The sequence below is a fragment of the Oncorhynchus gorbuscha genome, unplaced genomic scaffold (assembly GCF_021184085.1).
Source record: "Oncorhynchus gorbuscha isolate QuinsamMale2020 ecotype Even-year unplaced genomic scaffold, OgorEven_v1.0 Un_scaffold_655, whole genome shotgun sequence".
Taxonomy (NCBI): domain Eukaryota; kingdom Metazoa; phylum Chordata; class Actinopteri; order Salmoniformes; family Salmonidae; genus Oncorhynchus; species Oncorhynchus gorbuscha.
The window spans coordinates 401,041-413,193 of NW_025745754.1; positions in this window are offsets into that span (position 1 = coordinate 401,041).

Genomic DNA, 12,153 nt, shown 5'->3' on the forward strand with positions numbered 1-12,153 from the left:
TAGTAGTAGTAGTGGTGGTGATAGTAGTGGTGGTGATAGTAGTAGTGGTGGTGATAGTAGTAGTGGTGGTGATAGTAGTAGTGGTGGTGATAGTAGTGGTGGTGGTGGTGATAGTAGTGGTGGTGGTGGTGATAGTAGTAGTAGTGGTGATAGTAGTAGTGGTGGTGATAGTAGTAGTAGTGGTGGTGATAGTAGTGGTGGTGATAGTAGTGGTGGTGGTGATAGTAGTAGTGGTGGTGATAGTAGTAGTAGTGGTGGTGATAGTAGTAGTAGTGGTGGTGATAGTAGTGGTGGTGATAGTAGTAGTGGTGGTGATAGTAGTAGTGATGGTGATAGTAGTAGTGGTGGTGATAGTAGTGGTGGTGGTGGTGATAGTAGTGGTGGTGGTGGTGATAGTAGTGGTGGTGGTGATAGTGGTGGTGGTGATAGTAGTGGTGGTGATAGTAGTAGTGGTGGTAGTGGTGGGTTAGCCTGAATACAGTAATGTTTACATCCCACTTACTGACACTATAAGTAGATATAATGTAGACTAGTGTTTTCCTCGCCCATGCCCATTGTTACTAATTACACTCTGATTGACCCGACCTCTCCTATTCATGCCATGGCTTTCACACATAACCTACACTAGCAGCTAACTCTCTTTTTAGTGGTCTGTCTCTCTCTCCTCCCCCTCTTTCTACAGTATCTATGTGTGATGGCTGGTGTGTGGGCGACTTGGTAAAACATGATTGTGTGTGTGTGTGTGTGTGTGTGTGTGTGTGTGTGTGTGTGTGTGTGTGTGTGTGTGTGTGTGTGTGTGTGTGTGTGTGTGTGTGTGTGTGTGTGTGTGTGTGTGTGTGTGTGTGTGTGTTTGATTGCAGAGACAGCACTGTGGCCTAGCTACCGTCGAGACTTGCCGTTGCCATAGTTACGGCGGCAGCCGGGATTTCTCATTGACGCTAGCTCGGTCGGGGTTTGCCCAACACCTGTGGCGAGTTCCTCTCGAGGTGTGTGTGTGTGTGTCCCTTCTGTCACCCAGAGGTGCCAGGATATCACCAGGAGGCATGCGTACATACACACACACAGTTAACAGCTAGGAGGATGTAGCGAGGCACAGAGCAGCAGTGCCCTGCTGTAAGTAAGATGTTACTGAACAGCATTACCCTACGGATACTGTGGCACTCGCTTTGTCTTGGACTCCTAGTCACATGGTCTGTAACCGGAGTGAACATGTGTCTAGGGGTCCTAGTCACATGGTCTGTAACCGGAGTGAACATGTGTCTAGGGGTCCTAGTCACATGGTCTGTAACCTGAGTGAACATGTGTCTAGGGGTCCTAGTCCTAGTCACATGGTCTGTAACCTGAGTGAACATGTGTCTAGGGGTCCTAGTCCTAGTCACATGGTCTGTAACCTGAGTGAACATGTGTCTAGGGGTCCTAGTCCTAGTCACATGGTCTGTAACCTGAGTGAACATGTGTCTAGGGGTCCTAGTCCTAGTCACATGGTCTGTAACCTGAGTGAACATGTGTCTAGGGGTCCTAGTCACATGGTCTGTAACCTGAGTGAACATGTGTCTAGGGGTCCTAGTCACATGGTCTGTAACCTGAGTGAACATGTGTCTAGGGGTCCTAGTCACATGGTGTGTAACCTGATTTAACATGTGTCTAGGGGTCCTAGTCACATGGTCTGTAACCTGAGTGAACATGTGTCTAGGGGTCCTAGTCACATGGTCTGTAACCTGAGTGAACATGTGTCTAGGGGTCCTAGTCCTAGTCACATGGTCTGTAACCTGAGTGAACATGTGTCTAGGGGTCCTAGTCCTAGTCACATGGTCTGTAACCTGAGTGAACATGTGTCTAGGGGTCCTAGTCCTAGTCACATGGTCTGTAACCTGAGTGAACATGTGTCTAGGGGTCCTAGTCCTAGTTACATGGTCTGTAACCTGAGTGAACATGTGTCTAGGGGTCCTAGTCCTAGTCACATGGTCTGTAACCTGAGTGAACATGTGTCTAGGGGTCCTAGTCCTAGTCACATGGTCTGTAACCTGAGTGAACATGTGTCTAGGGGTCCTAGTCCTAGTCACATGGTCTGTAACCTGAGTGAACATGTGTCTAGGGGTCCTAGTCCTAGTTACATGGTCTGTAACCTGAGTGAACATGTGTCTAGGGGTCCTAGTTACGTGGTCTGTAACCTGAGTGAACATGTGTCTAGGGGTCCTAGTCACATGGTCTGTAACCTGAGTGAACATGTGTCTAGGGGTCCTAGTCCTAGTTACATGGTCTGTAACCTGAGTGAACATGTGTCTAGGGGTCCTAGTCACATGGTCTGTAACCTGAGTGAACATGTGTCTTGGACTCCTAGTCCTAGTTACATGGTCTGTAACCTGAGTGAACATGTGTCTAGGGGTCCTAGTCCTAGTTACATGGTCTGTAACCTGAGCGAACATGTGTCTAGGGGTCCTAGTCACATGGTCTGTAACCTGAGTGAACATGTGTCTAGGGGTCCTAGTCCTAGTCACATGGTCTGTAACCTGAGTGAACATGTGTCTAGGGGTCCTAGTCACATGGTCTGTAACCTGAGTGAACATGTGTCTAGGGGTCCTAGTCCTAGTCACATGGTCTGTAACCTGAGTGAACATGTGTCTAGGGGTCCTAGTCACATGGTCTGTAACCTGTGAACATGTGTCTAGGGGTCCTAGTCCTAGTCACATGGTCTGTAACCTGAGTGAACATGTGTCTAGGGGTCCTAGTCCTAGTTACATGGTCTGTAACCTGAGTGAACATGTGTCTAGGGGTCCTAGTCCTAGTCACATGGTCTGTAACCTGAGTGAACATGTGTCTAGGGGTCCTAGTCCTAGTTACATGGTCTGTAACCTGATTGAACATGTGTCTAGGGGTCCTAGTCCTAGTTACATGGTCTGTAACCTGATTGAACATGTGTCTAGGGGTCCTAGTCCTAGTAACATGGTCTGTAACCTGATTGAACATGTGTCTAGGGGTCCTAGTCCTAGTTACATGGTCTGTAACCTGATTGAACATGTGTCTAGAGGTCCTAGTCACATGGTCTGTAACCTGAGTGAACATGTGTCTAGGGGTCCTAGTCCTAGTCACATGGTCTGTAACCTGAGTGAACATGTGTCTAGGGGTCCTAGTCCTAGTCACATGGTCTGTAACCTGAGTGAACATGTGTCTAGGGGTCCTAGTCACATGGTCTGTAACCTGAGTGAACATGTGTCTAGGGGTCCTAGTCCTAGTCACATGGTCTGTAACCTGAGTGAACATGTGTCTAGGGGTCCTAGTCACATGGTCTGTAACCTGAGTGAACATGTGTCTAGGGTCCTAGTCCTAGTCACATGGTCTGTAACCTGAGTGAACATGTGTCTAGGGGTCCTAGTCACATGGTCTGTAACCTGAGTGAACATGTGTCTGGTGGTCCTAGTCCTAGTCACATGGTCTGTAACCTGAGTGAACATGTGTCTAGGGGTCCTAGTCACATGGTCTGTAACCTGAGTGAACATGTGTCTAGGGGTCCTAGTCACATGGTGTGTAACCTGATTTAACATGTGTCTAGGGGTCCTAGTCACATGGTCTGTAACCTGAGTGAACATGTGTCTAGGGTCCTAGTCCTAGTCACATGGTCTGTAACCTGAGTGAACATGTGTCTAGGGGTCCTAGTCACATGGTCTGTAACCTGAGTGAACATGTGTCTAGGGGTCCTAGTCCTAGTCACATGGTCTGTAACCTGAGTGAACATGTGTCTAGGGGTCCTAGTCCTAGTCACATGGTCTGTAACCTGAGTGAACATGTGTCTAGGGGTCCTAGTCCACATGGTCTGTAACCTGAGTGAACATGTGTCTAGGGGTCCTAGTCCTAGTTACATGGTCTGTAACCTGAGTGAACATGTGTCTAGGGGTCCTAGTCCTAGTCACATGGTCTGTAACCTGAGTGAACATGTGTCTAGGGGTCCTAGTCCTAGTTACATGGTCTGTAACCTGAGTGAACATGTGTCTAGGGGTCCTAGTCCTAGTCACATGGTCTGTAACCTGAGTGAACATGTGTCTAGGGGTCCTAGTCCTAGTTACATGGTCTGTAACCTGAGTGAACATGTGTCTAGGGGTCCTAGTCCTTACATGGTCTGTAACCTGAGTGAACATGTGTCTGGTGGTCCTAGTCCTAGTTACATGGTCTGTAACCTGAGTGAACATGTGTCTAGGGGTCCTAGTCCTAGTTACATGGTCTGTAACCTGAGTGAACATGTGTCTAGGGGTCCTAGTCCTAGTTACATGGTCTGTAACCTGAGTGAACATGTGTCTAGGGGTCCTAGTCCTAGTTACATGGTCTGTAACCTGAGTGAACATGTGTCTAGGGGTCCTAGTCCTAAATACATGGTCTGTAACCTGAGTGAACATGTGTCTAGGGGTCCTAGTCACATGGTCTGTAACCTGAGTGAACATGTGTCTAGGGGTCCTAGTCCTAGTCACATGGTCTGTAACCTGAGTGAACATGTGTCTAGGGGTCCTAGTCACATGGTCTGTAACCTGAGTGAACATGTGTCTAGGGGTCCTAGTCACATGGTCTGTAACCTGAGTGAACATGTGTCTAGGGGTCCTAGTCACATGGTCTGTAACCTGTGAACATGTGTCTAGGGGTCCTAGTCCTAGTTACATGGTCTGTAACCTGAGTGAACATGTGTCTAGGGGTCCTAGTCCTAGTTACATGGTCTGTAACCTGATTGAACATGTGTCTAGGGGTCCTAGTCCTAGTTACATGGTCTGTAACCTGATTGAACATGTGTCTAGGGGTCCTAGTCCTAGTAACATGGTCTGTAACCTGATTGAACATGTGTCTAGGGGTCCTCGTCCTAGTTACATGGTCTGTAACCTGATTGAACATGTGTCTAGAGGTCCTAGTCACATGGTCTGTAACCTGAGTGAACATGTGTCTAGGGGTCAAATCTAATCAAATGTATTTATATAGCCCTTCGTACATCAGCTGATATCTCAAAGTGCTGTACAGAAACCCAGCCTAAAACCCCAAACAGCAAGCAATGCAGGTGTAGAAGCACGGTGGCTAGGAAGAACTCCCGAGAAAGGCCAAAACCTAGGAAGAAACCTAGAGAGGAACCAGGCTATGTGGGGTGGCCAGGCCTCTTCTGGCTGTGCCAGGTGGAGATTATAACAGAACATGGCCAAGATGTTCAAATCTTCATAAATGACCAGCATGGTCAAATAATAATAATCACAGGCAGAACAGTTGAAACTGGAGCAGCAGCACGGCCAGGTGGACTGGGGACAGCAAGGAGTCATCATGCCCGGTAGTCCTGAGGCATGGTCATAGGGCTCAGGTCCTCCGAGAGAGAGAAAGAAAGAGAAAATTAGAGAGAGCATACTTAAATTTACACAGGTCACCGGATAGGACAGAAGTACTCCAGATATAACAAACTGACCCTAGCCCCCCGACACACAAACTACTGCAGCATAAATGCTGGAGGCTGAGACGGGAGGGGTCAGGAGACACTATGGCCCCATTCGATGACACCCCCGGACAGGGCCAAACTGTTGCCAAAACACAGCCCCCATACCACTAGAGGGATATCTTCAACCACCAAATTACCATCCTGAGACAAGGCCAAGTATAGCCCACAAAGATCTCCGCCTCGGTCCAGGGAGACAACAACCTCACCTCTCCTCGGTCCGGGAGACAGCAACCTCACCTCTCCTCGGTCCAGGGAGACAGCAACCTTACCTCACCTTGGTCCAGGAGACAGCAACCTCACTTCACCTTGGTCCGGGAGACAGCAACCTTACCTCACCTTGGTCCGGGAGAGATTAGTTCAAAATGGTGACCAATATATACATAAAAACCAAAAGGCCCAACTAAAGAGGTTAAGGTCTTTATTCAATCAGATCCGCTTTAGGAAAAATCCACACAGCGGTTGTTTTTGTCGGTGTCTCAGGGGGAACTGTGTTAGAGCTGTCAAATCCACTAGTGGCTCCTGCCATTATACCTAAAGCGGACGTAGCCATTGGCTGCACGGTGTCACATGTGCAGAAATCCCATGCAGTCTTGTTTACAAATTGGAACATGAGATGTAATCTACACCTGTTTAATGACATTTCTATATAACCTTTTCACCTTTTCATTTCTATATGACTTTTCTCACTCTGATATTTTAACGTGGGTGTGGCTTCGTGACAATGATCAAGAGCAGCTTGCTCACCGATTTGACGGCTCCAACACTCCCAGTTAACACGTGATCTGATTGAACCTAGGCCTTACTAACAAAGCCCAGATCAGAGGCTTCTGGCCTCCTCTCTCTCTCCAGAACTGACGATCAACCTAATTGTCAGCACCGGTCTCCTTATCAACCAGGCTCAGCATCCGGACAACGTTGCTGCTGCCCCCTGGAGGATGGAGTGTATCCTGTAACACTAACCCCCCCCCTCCATATCACAGTAATGACATGTGTATCCTGGATAGTGTGTTTGTCTATGTCCTAACCCCCCCCCCCTCCATATCACAGTAATGACATGTGTATCCTAGATAGTGTGTTTGTCTATGTCCTAACCCCCTCCATATCACAGTAATGACATGTGTATCCTGGATAGTGTGTTTGTCTATGTCCTAACCCCCCTATCCTAGATAGTGTGTTTGTCTATGTCCTAACCCCCCACCCCCATATCACAGTAATGACATGTGTATCCTAGATAGTGTGTTTGTCTATGTCCTAACCCCCCCCTATCCTAGATAGTGTGTTTGTCTATGTCCTAACCCCCCCCCCTATCCTAGATAGTGTGTTTGTCTATGTCCTAACCCCCTCCCCTATCCTAGATAGTGTGTTTGTCATGTCCTAACCCCCCTCCCCCCTCCCCTATCCTAGATAGTGTGTTTGTCTATGTCCTAACCCCCTCCCCTATCCTAGATAGTGTGTTTGTCTATGTCCTAACCCCCTCCCATATCACTAGATAGTGTGTTTGTCTATGTCCTAACCCCCCTCCCCTATCCTAGATAGTGTGTTTGTCTATGTCCTAACCCCCCCTCCATATCACAGTAATGACATGTGTATCCTGGATAGTGTGTTTGTCTATGTCCTAACCCCCTCCCTCCATATCACAGTAATGACATGTGTATCCTGGATAGTGTGTTTGTCATGTCCTAACCCCCCTCCATATCACAGTAATGACATGTGTATCCTGGATAGTGTGTTTGTCTATGTCCTAACCCCCCCTCCATATCACAGTAATGACATGTGAAAACTGGAATGATCAATTATTAGTGTGGTTTCCCCCGTTTATAAAGAGAATCTCTCCTGGACAGAACAGTTGTAAAAGTGTACTTACAGAAACGTTATTCAACAACAGTTTATTGGTGAATGACAGCTCGTAATAACTTACAGTCCCCAAGGCACTTGAGCATTAATGACACAACGTTCTCTCTTAAAAAAATAACACTTAACACAGTCGAATGGAAACTGGGTTTGACAGTTTACGATGAAATATTTAAATCAGTGCACTGGCGCTGGTTCACACATCTGGCCATGTTCCAGGCCACCTACATCGCAGTCACGCACCAAATCTTACATATTCAATCACTCCTTTCTAGGGAGTTTTTCCCAGCCACCGTGCTTCTTCTACACCTGCATTCCTCATAGCCTGGTTCTTCTCTAGGTTTCTTCTTAGGTTTTGGCCTTTCTAGGGAGTTTTTCCCAGCCACCGTGCTTCTACACCTGCATTCCTCATAGCCTGGTTCCTCTCTAGGTTTCTTCTTAGGTTTTGGCCTTTCTAGGGAGTTTTCCCAGCCACCGTGCTTCTTCTACACCTGCATTCAAATAGCCTGGTTCCTCTCTAGGTTTCTTCTTAGGTTTTGGCCTTTCTAGGGAGTTTTTCCCAGCCACCGTGCTTCTACACCTGCATTCCTCATAGCCTGGTTCTTCTCTAGGTTTCTTCTTAGGTTTTGGCCTTTCTAGGGAGTTTTCCCAGTGCACTGGCGCTTCTTCTACACCTGCATTCCTCATAGCCTGGTTCTTCTCGCAGGTTTCTTCTTAGGTTTTGGCCTTTCTAGGGAGTTTTCCCAGCCACCGTGCTTCTTCTACACCTGCATTCCTCATAGCCTGGTTCCTCTCTAGGTTTCTTCTTAGGTTTTGGCCTTTCTAGGGAGTTTTTCCCAGCCACCGTGCTTCTTCTACACCTGCATTCCTCATAGCCTGGTTCCTCTCTAGGTTTCTTCTTAGGTTTTGGCCTTTCTAGGGAGTTTTTCCCAGCCACCGTGCTTCTTCTACACCTGCATTCCTCATAGCCTGGTTCTTCTCTAGGTTTCTTCTTAGGTTTTGGCCTTTCTAGGGAGTTGTTCCTAGCCACCGTGCTTCTTCTACACCTGCATTCCTCATAGCCTGGTTCCTCTCTAGGTTTCTTCTTAGGTTTTGGCCTTTCTAGGGAGTTTTTCCCAGCCACCGTGCTTCTTCTACACCTGCATTCCTCATAGCCTGGTTCCTCTCTAGGTTTCTTCTTAGGTTTTGGCCTTTCTAGGGAGTTTTCCCAGCCACCGTGCTTCTTCTACACCTGCATTCCTCATAGCCTGGTTCCTCTCTAGGTTTCTTCTTAGGTTTTGGCCTTTCTAGGGAGTTTTTCCTAGCCACCGTGCTTCTACATCTGCACTGCTTGCTGTTTGGGGTTTTAGGCTGGGTTTCTGTACAGCACTTTGAGATATCAGCTGATGTACGAAGGGCTATATAAATACATTTGATTTGATTCATTTGTCTAAAAGACTCTTGCTTGCTTTCGCAGGGCAGTCTGGAACACGGCCTTTTGCGTCTCCGTGACAACCCGGTCAAATCAAGTGCAATGTAATAACGTAGCATCATTAGAAATACTAGGGTGAAGTTGGCCCCCTAGACACTGACCCAAGGCCAGTTTTAGATGATTCCCCCTAATGGTTAAAGGTTGGGATTGGGGGGAGAGGTGGCTGATCCTAGGACTGTTGTGCCTACGGGGTCAACTTCATCCTACTGTTTTAGTTCATGGTGGGAAACTGGGTAAAGCTCTATTCTGTTCATGAAGGGCAGAGGTCATACTTAAAGGGGTATTTTATCGTCACGGCGATTAACATGGCGTTGTAGGACACAGAGTGCACAGTCATCAACATTTCAGTTTTCCTCATCAAAGTAAATGTGCCGGAGTTGGCAAAACGAGCTCATTTTCATCCGTAGATAAAATCCTGAAGCAGAAACAACAAAACGATAAACGATTTCACCTTCAATGGTTCTTCAGTTATGCTATGAAGGGGGGACACCAGTTCCAACTGGCACTAGACAAACAAAACATTAAGGGAGATGTAGTGTAATATGATGAGGACCTGAACCGCATTACACGGTAAGGTCTACCACCTGTTCTACCATTACACGGTAAGGTTCCCGCTCAGCTCAGTCAAAACTGGTCTACCACCTGTTCTAGTTGAACACACTGCAGGGGCCATTACACGGTAAGGTCTACCACCTGTTCTAGTTGAACACACTGCAGGGGCCTGCAACCATACACACAGTAAGGTAAGGTTCCCGCTCAGCCCAGTCAAAACTGTTCGCTGCTCTGGCTCCCCAATGGTGGAACAAACTCCCTCACGACGCCAGGACAGCGGAGTCAATCACCACCTTCCGGAGACACCTGAAACCCCACCTCTTTAAGGAATACCTAGGATAGGATAAAGTAATCCTCTCACCCCCCTTTAAGATTTAGATGCACTATTGTAAAGTGACTGTTCCACTGGATGTCATAAGGTGAATGCACCAATTTGTAAGTCGCTCTGGATAAGAGCGTCTGCTAAATGACTTAAATGTAAATGTAAATGTAAGGTCTACCACCTGTTCTAGTTGAACACACTGCAGGGGCCTGCAACCATACACACAGAATCTATATATATTTTCTTTCTCTCTCTCTCTCTCTCTCTCTCTCTCTCTCTCTCTCAATACTTCAATGTCAAGTCCTCAGGCTCGTTTGCAAACGGAAGACTAGACAAGCGTACAAGCAAGAATTCATGAAAATCTGGAATTGGTGGGAGCTTTTTAGCCAGATAACAGCTAGTTTCTAAGCATGGTGAAAAAGAGGCTGTAGCCTTGAACCGTGGTAACAGGTGGTGGATATTTGGGCACAGTGCTTTAGTTAAACATTTTCAGGGTGTTTAAGACATGATCTCTTCTCTATGGATCAAGTTTTACAGTAAACCTGCATAATCACACGACAAAACCATTGGCAACATGGTTAACCTATTGATTAGTGAATGTTTTGTACATGTGTGTGTGTGTGTGTCTATACAGTGGGGAGAACAAGTATTTGATACACTGCTGATTTTGCAGGTTTTCCTACTTACAAAGCATGTAGAGGTCTGTAATCTTTTTAAATCATAGGTACACTTCAACTGTTAGAGACGGAATCTAAAACGAAAATCACATTGTATGATTTTTAAGTAATTAATTTACAAAAGTATATCTACATGCTTTGTAAGTAGGAAAACCTGTAAAATCGTCAGTGTATCAAATACTTGTTCTCCCCACTGTATAGACACACACACACACACACACACACACACACGCAATACGCCTGCTTTATGGATGTGTCTGTGCGCGTCCGAGTGTCTGTCTGTCCGTGCATACGTCTCCTCTCAGCTGTCCCACTCAGCCGAGGGCGTGTTGTCCTCTCCTCTCTCCTCATCTTCATCATCCGAGTCGGAGGAGACCTTCTTCATCCTCTGCATGGCTGCCTTGATGCTCCTCTGCAGATCCGTGTCCCTGCTGTCCTGGGGCAGGGGCACCGCTGGGACCACCTGGGGGGGACATCACAGAGCAGGGTCATCGTTAGCCAGTGGGACCGGTTCAGAGGGCTACCCATCATTTCAAGTGTTTGTCATGTGCACTACAACTCCTTTCTGGGACAGTTCCAGGGTCAGTAGCTATATACAGGGACAGTAGTTATATACAGGGACAGTTCCAGGGTCAGTAGCTATATACAGGGTCAGTAGTTATATACAGGGACAGTTCCAGGGTCAGTAGCTATATACAGGGTCAGTAGTTATATACAGGGACAGTTCCAGGGTCAGTAGTTCCAGGGTCAGTATATACAGGGACAGTTCCAGGGTCAGTAGCTATATACAGGGTCAGTTCCAGGGTCAGTAGCTATATACAGGGACAGTTCCAGGGTCAGTAGCTATATACAGGGACAGTTCCAGGGTCAGTAGCTATATACAGGGTCACAGTTCAGGGTCAGGGTCAGTAGTTATATACAGGGACAGTTTCAGTATCTATATACAGGGACAGTTCCAGGGTCAGTAGCTATATACAGGGACAGTTCCAGGGTCAGTAGCTATATACAGGGACAGTTCCAGGGTCAGTAGCTATATACAGGGACAGTTCCAGGGTCAGTAGCTATATACAGGGACAGTTCCAGGGTCAGTAGCTATATACAGGGACAGTTCCAGGGTCAGTAGCTATATACAGGGTCAGTAGCTATATACAGGGACAGTTCCAGGGTCAGTAGCTATATACAGGGTCAGTAGCTATATACAGGGTCAGTTCCAGGGTCAGTAGCTATATACAGGGACAGTTCCAGGGTCAGTAGCTATATACAGGGACAGTTCCAGGGTCAGTAGCTATAATCAGGGACATTTCCAGTACCATATTTAAAATAGAGCCCTCCAGTGCAGTTGTGAACTCTTAAAATAAGGGCTGTCTTAAGTGTAGGTGTACCCTGGGTGTACCCTGTACCCTCGGTGTACCCTGTCTTAAGTGTAGGTGTACCCTGGGATGGCGTTCTGATAACCAAGTCTCTCAGACAAGGTAATTTTTATCGATATATTCATTTACTCTGATTCTAAAATGCTAATTAGCATCAAAATAGACATCATGCAAAACTACAAATCCCTGCTTGCTCCTGCAGGTCGTATCCAACACCTTTACTAACAGGTATTGATCCTGCAGTTCGTCTCTATCCGACACCTTTACTAACAGGTATTGATCCTGTAGGTTGAGGGGGGTGTAATCGGTCCAGAGGGGTTTCTATAGAAGTCATGTATCAGGGGGTGTAATCGGTCCAGAGGAGTTCCTATAGAAGTCATGTAGCAGGGGGTGTAATCGGTCCAGAGGGGTTCCTATAGAAGTCATGTAGCAGGGGTGTAATCGGTCCAGAGGGG